This window comes from Saccostrea cucullata, unplaced genomic scaffold (assembly GCF_032062105.1).
Source record: "Saccostrea cucullata isolate Sc308-1 unplaced genomic scaffold, CSIRO_AGI_Scuc_v1 ctg962, whole genome shotgun sequence".
Lineage (NCBI taxonomy): Eukaryota > Metazoa > Mollusca > Bivalvia > Ostreida > Ostreidae > Saccostrea > Saccostrea cuccullata.
Window position 1 is genome coordinate 70,982 of NW_026925544.1, and position 18,024 is coordinate 89,005.

An 18,024-nucleotide genomic window follows, 5' to 3' on the forward strand; every position below is an offset into this window, starting at 1 on the left:
TATAATTTTTTTTTATTTAAATTCATACTAATTAATTCTTATGTGAATATTTTATAAACATGCAAAATATATAGTTGCTGAATAAAATTCAAGATATTTAGAATGTCAAATTTCTAATTTAACTTCATTTTCTTCTCAGTTTATGGTCAGTTCAGTGCCGAACAAATGTATTTCAATTTCCAATTTTGTTTTATGTGTGGAAATTTAACAATTTATGTTTAATTTAAAATATTTTCCTAAATATTCATTGTCAGACTCAGACAGATTGAAAGCAATAAATATTGTAGTGAGCTCACACATGTTCCTAAGATCTTAGACCTTAGACCTTAGATCTAAAACATGCATAAGAAATTAAGAATTCACAGTATTTACAGTATTTATAACTCATTCTTGAGTAAGCCAAGTTTGTATTTTACCTTGGCATTTGATCTTTAATGTTCATTAGTGTCTGATTGAGAGACATTAAAATGATCCACACATGTTCCTTAGATCTTATAAAACATGCAAAAGAATTCACAGTATTTACATCAATTATCACACTTTCTTGAGTAAACCTTGTATTTGACCTTGACATTTGATCTTAAATTTTTCAGTGTTTAAATGAGGAAAAAATATTTGATCAAGTTCACAATATTTTTATTCAGGGTGATTCCTCAACAATGTTTAACAATTGAATATTCCATTACCATGAGACAAATTCATTAAAAATATCCATGTACAGGATGAATTTCAATGCCAAGATCATAGATAAATTTACATGCACTTTGTTTAAATTTAAGTTTATCAATGTTTTTATTACAGTTGTATAATGTTTTACATGCATATGATTTGGCTTCCTTATCCGTCGCTCAAACTGAATTTCAAATGTCAGAGTTATTGTCAGAGAGATGGTCATAAACCGAACAGTTCCACAAATGTCAACAATGCACAGAATAAAGCACTGATCTCCTTAATAAAAGCACCATGATTTCAGACTTAGGACTCTTTGAAACTGGTTTGAACATCTTTCATTATTTAGTCTAACAGCATATGAGATGAACTGCAATCTGTACAGCTGAAATGAGCAGGGTTGTCCTGGAAAAAAAATTTATAGGCATGTAGATTGTAGATTTTGTGTTATTACACATTTTAACTGTTTTTGATTGTGATTATCTTTCACATTTCATGTACAATTGGCTTTAATTTCACCTTCTTTTCTCCCAAAACTAGTGCATTAAGAAATCATGAAAAATAAAATCTTATACTGCAACCTCAGTCATATATTATTTTTTTTAATCTTATTTAACATAATTTACTAACAAGTACATTATCATTCATTTTATCTTGTTGACTTGCTAACAAGTATATGAATACATTAGTTTGTGAGATTTTCTCTATTTTCTGCTTGTATTTATCTTTTAATTAATGTATTTTTCTTTGTTTTTTTTTTTTTTTTGTCTTGAAATTTGAATATGAAAAAGAAAATACAAAATTTATATGACAACAAAATGACTAGAATAATTCAACATTGTTTTCAGTTTAATTTCCTCTCCAGATTTTTAAAAGAAGAAAATCACTTGTTCTGAGAATCTGCTGACACGTTATCTCAACTCAGATAATAATATATATGCATTTTAATGATCATGCATAAATACATGATAAAAAATCAAATCATACATACTTTTTATATTAAAATCCTTTATACTGTGATGACGCATGAGTGCAGGCAAATCCATTCTCTGTAATAATGAATATTAAAAGATTAACTTGTGTTTCATAACTCACAATACATTACAAATGTACATACAATGTAAGTGCAGTGCTGACTGCTGAATGAGCTTATTAAACATTTAAACAGTAGCATTAGAAATGGTCATTATGATTCTACATTCATTTATCATAAATTGCACTGAAATGAAAGAAACTATTCTCTACCTTACTAGGGAAATGATAATAGTAACAAACTGATTAAGTCATAATACATATGATTGTTTTAGTCTAAGAGCTCATTGATAGCTGATTGAATCATGTAAATATTTATCCCCCCTTCTATCTAGCTAAAGGAATCTACACTACTTCTCTCTCTTTTTGTTGCATATTTTTGTTTACATAAAATAGAATAAAATGTTTATAATTTAAGTCATTAGAATATTGTCTAAAGGGCGAAATGTGTGAAAATGCACACATGTACAGTGTACAGTTTGTAGTGTACTTACATGTTCTCGCACATCATCTATTCAAGTCCGCGGTAGACGGTTCCTGTGGAATTATCCAATCGAACAGAGCAAATTTAACAGGAAAACATGTTATTACACTTTTACACAAGTAAAAATCGGTTAAATCATCCAAACAAACTGAAGAAATACGGTCTTTCGATGTCTGGACTCTTCGTTGTAGCAATTCCACCTAAAAATTAAAATATAGAATTCGACATTCAATTTTTGATTTCTGAGCAGTTAAGTGCAGAAGATTAAAGGAATAAACATTCTTTGTTATGAAATTATACAGAATAAAGTTATATTGATGCCCAAAAATACCCAAACACTAACAACGTCTGTGACCTGTAAGGGAAGATAACTACGAAAAGTATTTCGAGCGCGATTGAAATTAAGCAAAATATATATAACTGAATATAAGGTTTGAATGATTTTAAAATAAAAATGATTAAGGAATGCATTTCAAATTGCAAAAATTTCATTATATTTATAGGAATTCTGAACTGTCAGCACTTTATTCTATACAAATCATGAAAATACCAACGATGCCTCTGATCCCGATCCCGATGAAGAAAAAAAATTAACAACAGAATACTACGTCAGTAGGTTAAAAAAAAGATTTACAAAAATTTTCATATTTATAGAACGTGTAATTTTCACATGACCTTTGTAAACATTCCTTCTAATTTTTAGTCGGCGAGCAACTTCGAGCAAGCACAAGAACATGTGAAAAAAATTATTTTCTTGTGTCGTACATGTTAGACATGTATTTTTAAAATACATTTACATTTAATCTAATTACATATACGGTAAAACTATTACAGAATAATTTCACCAAATACCTATAGAAAATTATTTTTACTGGTAAAGGCAATGTCACATACCAGATAAAGGTCTGTCATGCGAAACACGAAGTGTGCGTATCTGCAAATGCACGGACACACTCAACACAGTAAAAGACCACTACCGCTGATGATTGAGTTGTCGTTCGTTTCCTCCCCCTAGCGGTCAGTCGAAATGCTATTCGTTGTTTACATTCTCAAATTCTTCCGGTGGTTCGTTCGCGGTTAGATCGTACGCCGTATTACTCGAAGTTTATAATGTAAATCTGTTTTTAGTAAAGAGAATGTTTTATTTTCTATTTAAATTTTATAAATAGTTCTTTTGTTAACATTTTATACTGTATTTCGTTTTTGTAAATTATTCTGAAATATGAATGAACCTTTTCAATCTGATTGGCTGTAGGATACAAAAAATTAATTTCTGTATGTTCCTATCGTGAATCCTCAATCCTGAATCCTATCCAATCCCATCCCATGTCAACTTGTGGGATAGCAGCACTGTAGTCCCTTTTTATAAATACCCGCTATAGGAAGAAAAAGAGAGTTTTCTAACAATTTTAATTTTTTATATTGTTTGAAAAATATTTTGATAATATAGTAAAGAAAAAAAAACATACACTTTTTTCAACAGAAATTTCATACATTTTATTTTAATTAATTATTCTGATAGAATGAAAAAAACTTGTAACATGTTTGAATAGTATACTGGTTTTCAAGATATTAGATGTTTCCAACTTAAGTTTGATTTTATAATATTGTATTTAACTGCCTCAGCTTGCAAATGTTACTCGCTGAGAACCAAAGTTTGAAGTATTTATTAATTTTGAGTATATTCGTTCAGTAGCAAAAAGAAGTAGTCGCAGATTGATTTTAAACTGTCTTGTCACGAAAAAAGGTGGCAAAAAAATTAATTTAACAGCTTTATAAAGCAAGCAAGAAAATACTTTCTTTTCGATCGAAAACATGTCAAATAAACTAATTTTAAACTAACTATTACCTTATTTTTGAATAAAAAAAATGACTGTCATAAAAAATTTATTTTAGAAAAAAATGAATATATTGCTGTCAAATTAATTCTTCGATAAAATATGGCTGAAATATAACCTACTCGGCGTTAAGCAATAAACAGTCTAATAATTAATCTTTTAGCTTCCCAATACTATGTGACTCTCTTAATAAAATATTTTGGACAAGACACTTTATGATACTGAATGTACGACAAAGTTGTAATCATAAAAGTTAACATTTTTCACAAAATGTCTAAACAACTTATTTTAAGACTTTCATCGGCATCCAACTATGATAATCTCAAACATACATAAGTAAAATAATGAAGTGGGCTTTAAAAAACGATCTATCTAATAACAATAATAAAATACTCTAATGCATACAAGATTATAATGAATAAAAGTAGTTGATTTCATAAACAAAATTAGCAAATGTGATCAAAAGAACATTACAATTATTTAATATTTGTTACTTCCTTGATTACACAAATAAAAGTTGGTTAATCAACTGTGAATCAAGGAAGCTACAAGAATGGTTAGAACTGTTGACAGAACATTGCCATCAATCGAACTTCCAATGCTCCCAGGTTCAACTGTAAAGAAACGGCAATTATTATTATACTTCATTATACTCATTCAACATAAGTCGCCCGCGTGGTGCAGTGGTTAGAGGGTCTGCTCTAAGAGTCGCGGATTAAGGAGTCGAGCGTTTTTCCTGTAATATTTATCATTTGTAGAAGAACTCCAGAGAGCAACCGATGCCCATTTGAGATTTTCTTTATTAGCCTAATAAGAATTGAGACTCCATTTCTTTGGAGAAGGATGTTTACGCGGCACTTACGGTCTTTATGCATAAAGGAATCTTTTTCATGCTAGCATCTAGCTGCGACACGGAACCGCAGTTTATACAGTCTCTTTCCATTAAAATTAAGAATATACACTTTATTAAAGTTGCCACTTCTCCTCACGGGTTACAATATGTAATGCTTAATAAGCATTCTCTAGTTTGAATACAACATTTAAATGATTTTTTGTACGATTAAAAATTAAATGTAACTATACAAGAAGCATATTGCATGTACATGTACCTGCAAACTATTATAAACCATATTGCATGTACCTGCAAACTACTGTATTATACAGTATTATATCATTATAATTTAATTTTGTTTATATTCTCGCCTCTCATTGGTTGATTTCGGAAAAGGAACGCAAAATATTTTGTATAATCTGGTTTGGTATGGGGACATTTTTAAAAAATCTCTTATCCATGCAAATTTCCAGTCCTCGGAATCCATGGAAAATTCAAGATTTAATAAGTGTATCTCTAACTTCAAACACTAACTCGACCTTACATCATGTAAACACACATCATGGCTGCTAGATCTATGTATCAGTTATTACCTCCCCTCGCTTCACATCACTTCCGTTACTACGGTTGTATTATTGCGCGGTAAATTTGAACTCGTAAAAAGCAACACAATTTTACATCCAATATTGTTTAATTATTTTAAAATCAAATCAAAAGCTATGACTCTAATTCTTGGCCAGATTATCGAGTATAATCTGGTTTGGGTCACTTTACACTTTTTCATAATCCGCTTTGCGGATTATAAAGCGTAAACTTACCCAAACCAGATTATACTCGATAATTGGCTAAGAATTAGAGTCATTCCTTAAATATAGAAACAAGGTCAAAGTAAAAATTTATAGTGCTTACTTGTGGTTGGTTTAGGTGTTTCACCATCTACAAATGACGAAATCCAAACATATTACTCAGTAATTGAATTCCCAACAAAAAGATATACATGTAAACACACATCATGGCTGCTAGATCTATGTATCAGTTATTACCTCCCCTCGCTTCACATCACTTCCGTTAATACGGTTGTATTATTGCGTTTGTTTTAATTCATTATAAGTAAATTTGATTACTGAGTTTTCAGATATTCACTAAATCAATACAAAACTATTAAAAAGCAACACAATTTTACATCCAAAGTTGTTTAATTATTTTAAAATTGAAAAGCAACACAATTTTATCCAAAGTTGTTTAATTATTTTAAAATTAAAATGACTCTAATTCTTGGCCAAAATATCGAGTATAATCCGCTTCGCGGATTATAAAGCGTAAACTGACCCTAACCAGATTATACTCGATAATTTGGCTAAGAATTAGAGTCATTCCTTAAATATAGAAACAAGGTCAAAGTAAAAATTTTTAATGCTTACTTGTGGTTGGTTTAGGTGTTTCACCATCTACAAATGACGAAATCAAAACATATCACTCAGTAATTGAAATCCCAACAAAAAGATATATTATTACTACTGGATAATCGAGCATGAAGCATACAATTATAACAACTACACTTTGTGATTGTGATTTAAACAATATTAATTCAGAACACTGACTAGATTTGGCAAGAGGACAACTGCCTATAAATACCCTCTCTATACAAGGTCATGAGTAACATTGAACTGAGTTGATGTAGATTAATAATCAAGAAAAGCTATACTTCACTTAATATTTACCAAAATATATTACATATCATTAATTCTATATATTTCATCTTCGCCACTAAATTACTTTCAAATCCATAGTACACTTAGTGTTTGAAGCATAATACTCGTAAATTTCTTAGTGTTCTGCTCAAATGCAACCGTTCATTCAAAATGTGGATGATATTGCTGAAAATAAAATTTTAAGAAAAAAATATGAACAAAAATGTTTAAAACCACTTGTTTATCTTTTCTCTCATAAGTTTGTCTAAATGCCACTATCTGATTGGTCAGAAGGATGAGCACCTTGTTTACTTTGTGTAACTATACCAATTATCGGTTATCGTTCTTGACATCCATATCTGGAAATTGTCCTAAATTGTACAAGATCGGTGAAGATTATGTGTAAATAATCATGCCAATATATATGGAAAACTAACTGGAAACTGGGGACATAGTCACATATAAGAAGACTTTATTTTATGAAAGTTTTTTTTCAACTCACATAAGACTGTAACATTCTGCGTGAAAGTTGTCTTGAGTCCCCTTGTATTATGGTCTACACGACACGAGTATATGCCTCCGTCAGATAGTGTAAGGTCTTATTAAAGAAAAAACATTTAGTTGTATGAAAACGTCCTAACAATTAGAGGTTTTTAAAATCTTTTTCCAAAAAGTTTGGTTCATATTTTATTTATGATACATGTATATCATTGATATCATGAGAATGGGAGCATAATTCTGAGTTTTCAATCTGTGTGAGAGAGAGAAAGAGAGAGAGAAATGAGAGAAAGAGAATGAGTAAAGATAGAAAGAAAGAGAGGGAAGGAAAGAATGAGAAAGAAAAAAGAGAGAGAAAAAAGAGCAGAGGGGGAGAAAATGAGAGAAAGAAAGAAAGAAAGAGAGAGGAGAGAGAATGAGAGAGAAAGAGAGAGAGGAAAAGAGAGGGAAGAGAGGGAGAGAGAATGCAAGAGAAAAAGAAAGAGAGAGAGAATGATAGAGAGAAAAAGAAAGAGGGAGAGTGAATGAGAGAAAAAGAAAGAGAGAGAAGATTGGGAGAGAGAGTGGGAGAGAGAATGAGAGAAAGAAACAAATAAAGAGAGAGGAAGATCAAGACAAAAAAGTAAGAGGGGGAAGGATAAAGTCAACCGAATGGTGACTTAGAAAGATCCGGAATGGTGACTGAATTGTTGAGCTTTACCATTTTGTCACCTTTCAGCAACCGTTTAGTTTTTCTTCGTTTAATTAAATCATGCTATGAGAAAGAAAACGAAAGGAAAAAAAAAATCCAGATTGACGATACCAGTCCCTTCATTTCGTAAAGATAAAACGAAAAATATAACTGTTAGAGTATGTTTATAAAAAATTGCTGTGATAAACCCATATCAAAACTAAAATAGACAAATTAATACGGAAAATGTTAATTCTTTCTTACCTGGAACTCTCAGGTCAAAGAACGTGTCATTTTGTACCGTACGTACACCACAGGTATAATTTCTATTGCTCCACAGTTTCTGGTCGTTGAGACAATAGTTAATATTTCCAAAAGACCAGTACGCGTCCACGTTTGTAATGTTGTCACTGGGTGATAGTGTTGCGAAACAAGTTCCGTGATAATTCTGGCCCACCCTTAAAGGTCCAAAATGATTAAATCTTATGCCAGCACTGAACTGACACGTAACGTCTGAAAGAGAAAACAAAGTCAGCCTTAACGAATCGGAAAAGTAAATATTCAAGTTGGTTCTTTGCAAAAAAAATTCCTCTAACATTGTTATAGATTATTATGCTTCCTGTCAGTTTGTCTCTATATAACCCATACCCTACTATTCTCGCATAGTGGTCTAAGGATTTATATAGCGTAAGCATACTATGCCGAAATAGTGCACGGCTTTATTTACTGAATAAAATTGTTCAGTGCACACGCTGGGGATCGAACTCACGACCATGAGATTGTCAGTCCGATGCCTTATCGATTACGCCACAGAGACGATCAATGATTGGTTGAAATTTATTAAATATATAAACTTAATTTATGCAATTGACACAAAAAGGAGAAAAATAGACAAATATTATTTGGAAACAGTTATATTATTCTAAGGAACTTTTGATTAATGTGTACAACAAACTTTCAAACTAATTACATACAGATCGTTAGATGAACTGATTTCATAGGGTCATTAAAACGCTTTTTATATGACGCTTGATTGAAGGATGTAAAAGAAAATTATCAATGAGAATCGACGTCTGCAAACAAATAAGGCTTACTAACAAAACAGAAAATAAAGATGAGTTGCTTTGGGACAGAAAATCCCGACGTTTTTAGAGAAAATACTAGTAACCAAAATAACTAAGCATGCAAACAATTTTAGCATGAAGATTTTGAATGAGTTCTTGCAAGTGCGCTGTGTAAGCACCGATATTTTCAGGAAAAAGTAAAATAGATTGCCGCATAAATAATTACAACAGTCAGCATAATAATAACAATAGTGTTGCATTATGCATGTACTATGCCTAAATAGTAGGCAGGGTTTGACACATAGTGCACTCGCCTCCGGCTCGTGCACCATGTGTCAAACCCTGCCTACTATTTAGGCATAGTACATGCATAATGCAACACTATTATATAAATATATCTGTGCTATTCTTTAACGCTGTCACGGAATATATCTGTGCTATTCTTTACAGCTGTCACAGAATATATCTGTAATATTCTTTAATGCTACAACCTCTAACATTGTGATAGAATATATATGTGCTATTCTTTAATGTCGTGACAGAATATCACATTCATTCATTTTATAAATTACCGTATTTCACTTTGAAAATGAAATACTAGTCCATGAAATATATTCACAAAATAAGTTTACTAAGAAACAGAAGATTAGATAACGAATTACCAAGTAGACAAAAGTTGAGCAAACACCTGCAATTATCATTTAACTTGTAAGAAGTATCCATAATGCACCCCATCATTATCAGATCTAGTTTTTGTATACATATGGAGTAGGAATTAATAAAAATATTACACGTGGGTTGTTCGTGGACAACATTGATAATTACTGACAAAATTGATGAAATATATGAAACAATTTTTTTTATCAAACCCATTTTTCATTTTATTAATATGCTAGTTTTAATCATAAACGAAGCACAAATAGTTATATTTTTATAAGATAGAAAAAAGATAAACACTCATACCCAGGACATTAAAACAAAAACATCCTTTACAAAACCCAACGTCAAAAGCTATATACATTTGACTTTCTCAACGTCCTCAACTCAACACATTTTTTATGTCGCTTTAACCAGCCATGAAAAATGTGTCCGAACTGGTCTTTTTTAATATTTTAGATTGTTTTAAAACCTTCAATCTCAGATCCTGCAAATCCTAAAACCTCAGTCTGCGTATAAACGACTTTATGGACGGGAATACCAAAAATACTCGTTACGAAATTCATTTTTACAGCTCTGAAATCTCAAAAAGATTCTTTCACACCGTAAACTGTCCCTTGCGTCCGAATTATTTTATGCAATTTTTAAAATACTAAAAATGGGCTTACAGTAATATGTTTTCCGGTGTAAAGACGAATAATGACCCCCATCGAATAATGACCGGGGGTCATTTTTCAACGACAAAAAATGACCCCCCACAATAAGAAAAAAATCATTTTTTGTAGAAAAAGAGTCCTAGGGGTCATTATTTTATATGTTAGTCCTATAAAAAATTGACCCCCATTGAAAAATGACCCCCTTTAAAGTGATACGAAATATATAACAGGTGAAACTAATTTTTATATTTTCTGTAATCAGAAAAATACAAAAACTCGTATGAAATAATTAAGAGATTCACGTAGTCTTTCAATGCTAAAATTGTGTTTACAAAGAGTTCTTTAATTGTCAATTAAATAAAATGTCTTTTTAATATTCCTCCTTATATTGTTTGCTTAAAGAACGATATTCCACTTGTTTCTTTAGAAATCAAACCATGCAACAATCAGGTTTAAATACTCTTTAATAGGAAAATTAATTTTTCCTTCATTTCAACTTTTAGCTTGTATAAGTTTGGCAAATCCTATTTGACAATGAAAGAGGAGGAAATTTTTATACCCCCCCCCCAAAAAAAAGAACATTACGTTAAATAAAAAAAAAATAATAAATAAATGAAAAGCAAAAATATAAACAAAACTCCATACTGAAAGAGGCTCTAGATAAAATATTGAAATGAAGTTATAATAAGCCTTCACACAAGTACTATAATATCATAATTTACTTCGCCATGATTAAAGCATACTTTAAATGTTGGTGGGGTGTGGCAACGCACTTTGAAAAAATTACGCACTTTGAAAAAAATTTTCAAAGTGCGTTAAAATTTGGACAAAATCAACGCACTTTGAAAAATTTTTTCAAAGTGCGTTAAAATTTGGACAAAATCAACGCACTTTGAAAAAATTTTTCAAAGTGCGTTAAGAGTCTACATCAATATATTTTACCATGGAGACACTTAACGCACTTTGAAAAAAAATCATATTTTAGTCATGGAAAGATTTTATTTGTTATTTATCTTTCAAAAAACTAAGCCTAGCCCTAACTTCAAAAATGAATTGATTTACCCCCGTCGAAAAGAGGAGAAGACGGGTATAAGATCCCTCAGTCCAAATCTTTATCCTTCCAATACATAGGTGTCGGTAACAAATGGAGGATGGGAGCAATAAACCTAAGAAGGGTACGTTGCATTTTCAATGCTTATACGATGTATATATCTTTCCAAAATAAGTGGGGGGGGGGGGTTAGCCCTCCTCCCCCATCCCCTGGCCCTTCACACAGTCTCAATGTCTATGCTATACTCAAAGCATTCATATAATTATATGTATTTATCTAACTGGTATGACGTTGAAAACTTTCAATAATAAATGAGTTAATTAAAACAGATGAAAACTAAAAAAATTAAAGTTTAGTAAAACGTATGAGAGAGAAAGAATTTTCATAGTTTTGAACAATCAAATTGGCCCCTTTTTATTATGATAAATGCTAAGTTGCTTGAAGCTGTCCTCTGTCAGTGCCCCCTATACACCTTTACATCTACTTATCAAAGACTAAAATTTTTTAAAAAAGGGGTAAACAAATAAATGAACTGACACAATCGTCACTCTTTTTTTCAAGACCCTAAAATTTTCCCTTTTATTTTATCAAGACCTTAAATATTTAAAACGTCAATATCTCAGGTCCTACAGTGACTTTATAAAAAAGTTATCAAACCAGAATCTGTTATTTATCATACCGATTATTTGAAGGAATATTGATCAATCTTAACATTTTTTTTCAAAGTGCGTTAATATGGTCGATATTAACGCACTTTGAAAAAAAAATTATTTTTTTCAAAGTGCGTTAGCTTGGTCCCAAATTTTAACGCACTTTGAAATTTTTTTTCAAAGTGCGTAATTTTTCAAAGTGCGTTGTAACAGTGGGGGTATACTTGAAAGTATTGTGGCCAAGTAACAGTTGAGAATTAGTAGAATAGTACATTATTTTAAGCTTATTTTTAGTCCCTCCTTATAGAAAAATAAAGGTAGCCCCTAAGAGTATTTTTTGTTGCTTTTGTTGATAATCGACTTCCTCCTAAATAAGTAAGGGGGTTGGGTGGGTATAACACCTAAAAATATGCTCTATAAAGCTATGGCCTAGTGTAAAATACACATTCTAATGCAAAAAACTATACATGTAGACGTAACCTTTTGATTTAGCACACAGTATTCATTACATTTCTTAATTCTTGTTTTACTCCACCATTTTACTCAGTTCTGAGTATATTTTTCAGAGAATTTAATATGAAAATCAAAACAAACATTTTCAATTTTGTAACGTCTTCTTTATGCTGTATCATAATATGAAAAGTTAACTGAAGACCATTTCGTTTTATGTCCCCGTAATCGAAGATTCGTGAGTATATAGTTTTATCGTGTCTGTCTGTATGTCTGTCTGTCTATCTGGCGGTCTGTTTGTCCGCAAAAAAACTTTAACCTTGACCATAACTTTTCATTTATTGGAGCTATGACTTTCATATTTAATTTGGTATACCTTGTGACAAGACCTTACTTTGGGTACCACCAAATTTGACCTTTTGACCTTTACTTTGGAGTTTATCCCATTTTACACAAAAATGCCAAATATTTACTTTTGCCATAGCTTTTAAACGGTAGATATTAGTACTCTCATACTTATGTATTTTTTTTTTGGCATGACCTTTCATTGGATACTAAAAACTTTGACCTTTTGACCTTGACCTTGGAAATTTCCGTACTTATGAAAAAAACTTTAACCTTGTCCATAACTTTTGAACAGTAAGGGCTATAGGGTTTTCATACTTCACATATAACTCATTCTTCAGAACTGAATTTAGATGTGTGACCAAAGGGCTATTTTTTTAAACAATCAGTTTCATTATTTACGTCTGCTTACACATTATTTATTGGAAAATAAAGTAGAAAAGAAATATTTTTCAAAAAATCACCAGTATTGAAGAATGAGTTATATGTAATCCTTGTTACATTAAACCTTTCTTAAGAAACCATCAACTTTGACCATTGAGTATGACCTACCTTTCAAAAACTTATCCTAAGCCATTACTTTTGAACAAGTAGTGCTTGGGCTTTCCTATTTTGCAATTGCATTTCTTGTGAGAAGATCCTATTTTGGGTACCAATATATTTAAATTATATTTAAGAAAAGTTTAATCTTCGCTATGTTGCCATACAGGGGCATAGCTGTTTCAAAAACACATCTTTTTATATATAAGAGGAGATGCGGATAAGAGATGGATACCCCAATGCGTAACAGACGGATGGACGGACATCCTGATCACTATATACCCTCCCGCTTTTCAAGCGGAGGATATAATAATGTATTATACTGCTGATTTTTTCTTTCAGTACGATGATTTCCAACATCGAAAAACAATGTTTACCTAAACCTTTAGGCTCGATAAATCTTTTACTCCTTTAGATTCTGAATCATTGCATTGACCTTAAAATATAGCTATAATTGTATAATGTTATGAGATCAACATATCCTCAGTTTATTCCCAATTAGCTCAGGTGAGCATTTTGGCCAATATGCTTCTTATCTATTTTTTTTTACCCCCTAAAAAATTCAGCTTTAATCCGCAGGGAGTCATTTTTTTTAGGGGGTCATTTTTCTTCACGTGGGTTCTGCAAATTTTTAGGGTGGTGACACTTTTTCTACGGGCAAAAGGGTCATTTTTCGACGTCGAATAATGACAGGGGGTCATTTTTCGCTGTCGAAAAGTCATTATTCGTCTTTACACCGGCCGTTCAAAGAATTAATGGGTGTCTGTAGGTGTTTTTCCTATGTCTAAACAATTTTCACTGTTTCACCTATATTCACTCTCTGTTCCACCTTTCCGAATACGTCCCTTGTTCAAACAAATGCCAACCATGTCTTCTAAGCTAAATTTCTCAGCCATTGCGAAACTTTGAACATTGAAGATTTGCAGAATCGACGTTATAACTTTTGTCAGACTCATAATGTGAATGCAAATGTTGTAAAAGATTGACAAAATACAAATGAAATGTTAACAGTGATAAGATAACTTTTTAATCTAAACTTTGCTGTGCTCCGAGTCATGGGTACCAATCCAAGTTATAACTAGTGCTAATTGTAACGGGGACCGTTACAGATGTTCCCCAAACGCTCCCCAACTCCATTTTGGTGCCATATTCCCTGTAAGCTTCATTAAATAGGACAGAATCTATGCATTTGAGACTTTAAGAACGCCAAGTTCATTCAAATTTTAGCATTGCACGCGTGTGCATATGAATGCATGTGCGTAATGACCATATCATCTTGTCTACACAAACTATATCTTTTAATATACTAAATATTAAAGTATTTAATCCAAAAGTATTAAAAAATTCGCTCATTCAAGTGTATTTTTGATTTAACTCATTTCACGTGCACGCACGTGCATACATGAGCATATTGACCATATCTTCTTGTAGAAGTCCATTACTTCTATTTATGTTCTAAATCCCAGCCCGTTTGGTTGAAAACCAAGGGAGTTATAGCTGTTTAAAAATTCAGCCAATCAGATGACAGCGCACGTACACGCACGTGTATGCATGTGCATGGTGACCATACCTTCTTGTAGAAGTCCATTATATCTATCTATGTTCCAAATCCCATCCTGTTTGGTTGAAAACCAAGGGAGTTATAGCTATTTAAAGTTTAAGCCAATCAGATTGCAGCGCACATGAATGCACGTGTTTTCATGATAACTGCTATATACCATGTTGTAGGATATCTTAATGCATGGCTATGTTCAAAATTTCATAAGATTTCGTCGAAAAACAAGAAAGATATTGAGACTTTAGTTTCAGCCAATCAGAGCGAAGCGCACGTGCATGCGCGTGAGATCTTGCTATTTTGACCATGTCATATTGTCTATGCCACAAATATATCCTTATATTATGAGTTTCAAAGCATTTCATCAAAAATGTAAAAAGTTACGCCTATATCAATTAAACCGGTCATTTCAAGTGTTGCACGTGCGCGCTCTTGCAAGCACACGTGCATGTAAGTGCTTTCATGAAAATTCTGATATATCATGCCGTAGATCTTCATAATATGTGACTAAGTTCAAAATTTCAAATGATTATGACGAGAAACAAGAAAGATATAGAGACTTTAGTTTCAGCCAATCAGAGCGAAGCGCACGTGCATGCGCGTGAGATCTTGCCATATTGACTATGCCATCTTGTTTATACTACTAATTTATCCTTACATTATGAGTTTCAAAACATTTCATCAAAAAATAGAAAAGTTACGGCAGTATACATTATATTGGTCATTTCATGTGTTGCACGTGCTCGCTCTTGCAAGCACGTGCGCGCAAAATGACCTTTGTTTGGCAACTCTACATAACATGCCTACTGACCCCAAAAAGGTTTCACCTAAGTCGGATGTATAGTTTACAAGATCACTCGAGGACAAAATTTTCCCAGGAATAATAATAATAATAATAATAATAATAATAATAAGAAACAGAGTAAAAACAATATGTTCCCCAACTTCGTTTGGGGAACATAATTATTGTAATTATACTTAAAAAATTGAGAAAAATACCGGTACAGCAAAACTTGGTTATAACGAAGTCGCGGGGACCTTAGAAATTACTTTGCTATATCTGTTCTTCGTTATAACCGTATAAGAAATTCATTAAATTTATATAGCCGGGGTTCCAAGATGACTTCGCTATATCCGTAAATTTGCAATATCCGTATTCGTACTAAACGAGTTTTACTGTATTACAGTAGAGAATTATAAATATTCTTTAAGTATCTATGACACCTTTTATTTAAATGTTATCTTGTTCACGAACCTTACGGAGAGAACACCAATAGCCGTGGCCTTCAACACGTCGACGATGTTCATCACTTAACTATAGTTCTTTCCATTCATAGATCAAATTAATACATCCTAGTATACTTGAAATGAAAATTACCACAGACTCTGACACATCTCTTCAATATTTGGATATTTCTTTGCAAAATACGTTACTTGTTGTCTAACAACAAAACTATGTGATACATGTGATGAACTTACTTTCCTATCGTTAATTTCCTTATTTATATAACAATACAACCTTTTTATCTGGATAAGAGGCTTACATGTATGTCTATCAATTCATTCAATACGCAAGGGCACGTTTTACTTACGAACAATTTTTAAAACGATATCTTTTTTGACATCACAGATTCCATGTCTCTTAAGCTTGAAGTAAAATTCACTATTCCATAAATCAACAAAATAACCCATATACAGTATGATAAATGTTAACTATGTTATCATAGACAAGTCGTCACAATCTGAGATTGTGTATAAATGAAAAACAATAATGTATTACATTAGATTATGTGAAACATTATTCTCTACACTTACATGTACGTTTTTCCTGAACCAAAAATACAAAAGCAACGATCACAAGAAGACAGGAAAACCTCATTTCGTACTAGTCTGAATCCTGTATTCCCACCTGGAAAACAGATATCACAATAGGAATTATGTTGACCTTTGTTTAACCAGGAAGACAAAGTATACGGACAACAACCACATAGACCTACAAATTAACATGTAGCTTCACATAGGAAGTGAAACAGGATTCTTCTTAAATAAAAGCTTCGTCTTTCAATATTATGTTATAAGCTAAAAGTATGCTTCCAAGTAGGCAGTTCAAAGACTGTCCCTAAAAAACGTAAAATTTAAAAGATTACAAAGAATCAAGATTCCGCTGCACAAATTGCTAGAAACTGTCGTGTCGTATCTAGAATTAATCCCCTGATTGAATAAATCTGCTTTTAATGAAAATATATTTTAGTATATAAAACCTATGTAAAAAAAAATTGGAACGGCCGTCTTTATTTAACAAAGGCTTGGAGCTCTAAATCTATCTTGACCTCGACAACTGAAATTCAAATTTTTTATGGTCATTAGAAAAACCTTAGTTATAAATATTTGAAGACAAAAAAAAAATAGAAAAAAAAATTTGAAAGGTTTTAGCTACAACCGTGTTCATGTCACTTTAATATATACACGGATTTGATCGTTTATGTTGTTCCTGTTATCCCTCTGTACAAGCTAACCACTCGTACATTGTTCGTCTTGAAGACGTCCGTATTTCCTACAAATATATTACATGTATCTGTAAACATGTACACACCAGTTTCGTCTAATTGTTCAAAACCTTACAGAAAATTCTGTTTTCTATGAGGGATGATGGTCGCCACGAAGGGGACATTTTTATTTTAAACATTTGCTTTGTCTTTTATTTCTGCTGTTTTTTTAAAATGACGTTACATTCTATTGTCATTTTTAAAAATTCCATTCTTTTATTGATTTTTAGTTTGAACAATAAAACGCTTTCATTGGTTGAAAGTATCTCATGCAATGGAAAGTATTATTGTTTCGGTCACGAGGTTAATAAAACTCTATTTTCTTCTTCGTGAATTTGATATCCTTGTGATAACTTTCCCCGTATATATCTGTCCTTCCTTTTTGTTTATGGACATATTCTACCTTGATTGACTCTAAAAATTGTTTTTATAATACTGTCCGATTTGTTTTCGCGGCCATCCGATAATATACTATTGGACTGGTAATATACAGTTATGGAATGGGTATGAGGAAAATAGGAAATTGATCCCACCTCTAATGTTTTGGATGTCCGTGTTTGCTGCTCTTTTTTGTATTGTTTTATGGACTTTGATATTGAATACTGTTCGTTATCTACATATCCTTCATGTTTCCCAGAGGGAAAAAGTTTCCTGTTGAAAGGAACCGTCAATTTTATCCGAGTACCCATTTCATGTTTTTATGATTTAACCCCTGTAGTGTAAAACATGTAGTTCATTTGATTGGGTAAAAGATTTAATGCATTCATATGGACATTTGTTACCCACGTCAAAATGG

General features: G+C 31.8%; 2 long non-coding RNA genes across 2 annotated transcripts; both read right to left on the bottom strand.

Moving 5' to 3' along the window:
- Positions 1 to 343: 343 nt before the first annotated feature.
- Positions 344 to 2,380, bottom strand: LOC134269179 (uncharacterized). Its single transcript, XR_009992517.1, has 3 exons — positions 2,196 to 2,380; positions 1,661 to 1,718; positions 344 to 1,074 (listed from the first exon to the last, which is right to left on the bottom strand). It is a non-coding gene; the product is annotated as an uncharacterized LOC134269179 (long non-coding RNA).
- Positions 2,381 to 4,549: 2,169 nt separating this feature from the next.
- On the bottom strand, positions 4,550 to 8,141 carry LOC134269180 (uncharacterized). The gene is made up of 5 exons (XR_009992518.1): positions 7,979 to 8,141; positions 7,049 to 7,144; positions 6,277 to 6,303; positions 5,765 to 5,791; positions 4,550 to 4,637 (listed from the first exon to the last, which is right to left on the bottom strand). It is a non-coding gene; the product is annotated as an uncharacterized LOC134269180 (long non-coding RNA).
- Positions 8,142 to 18,024: the final 9,883 nt, after the last annotated feature.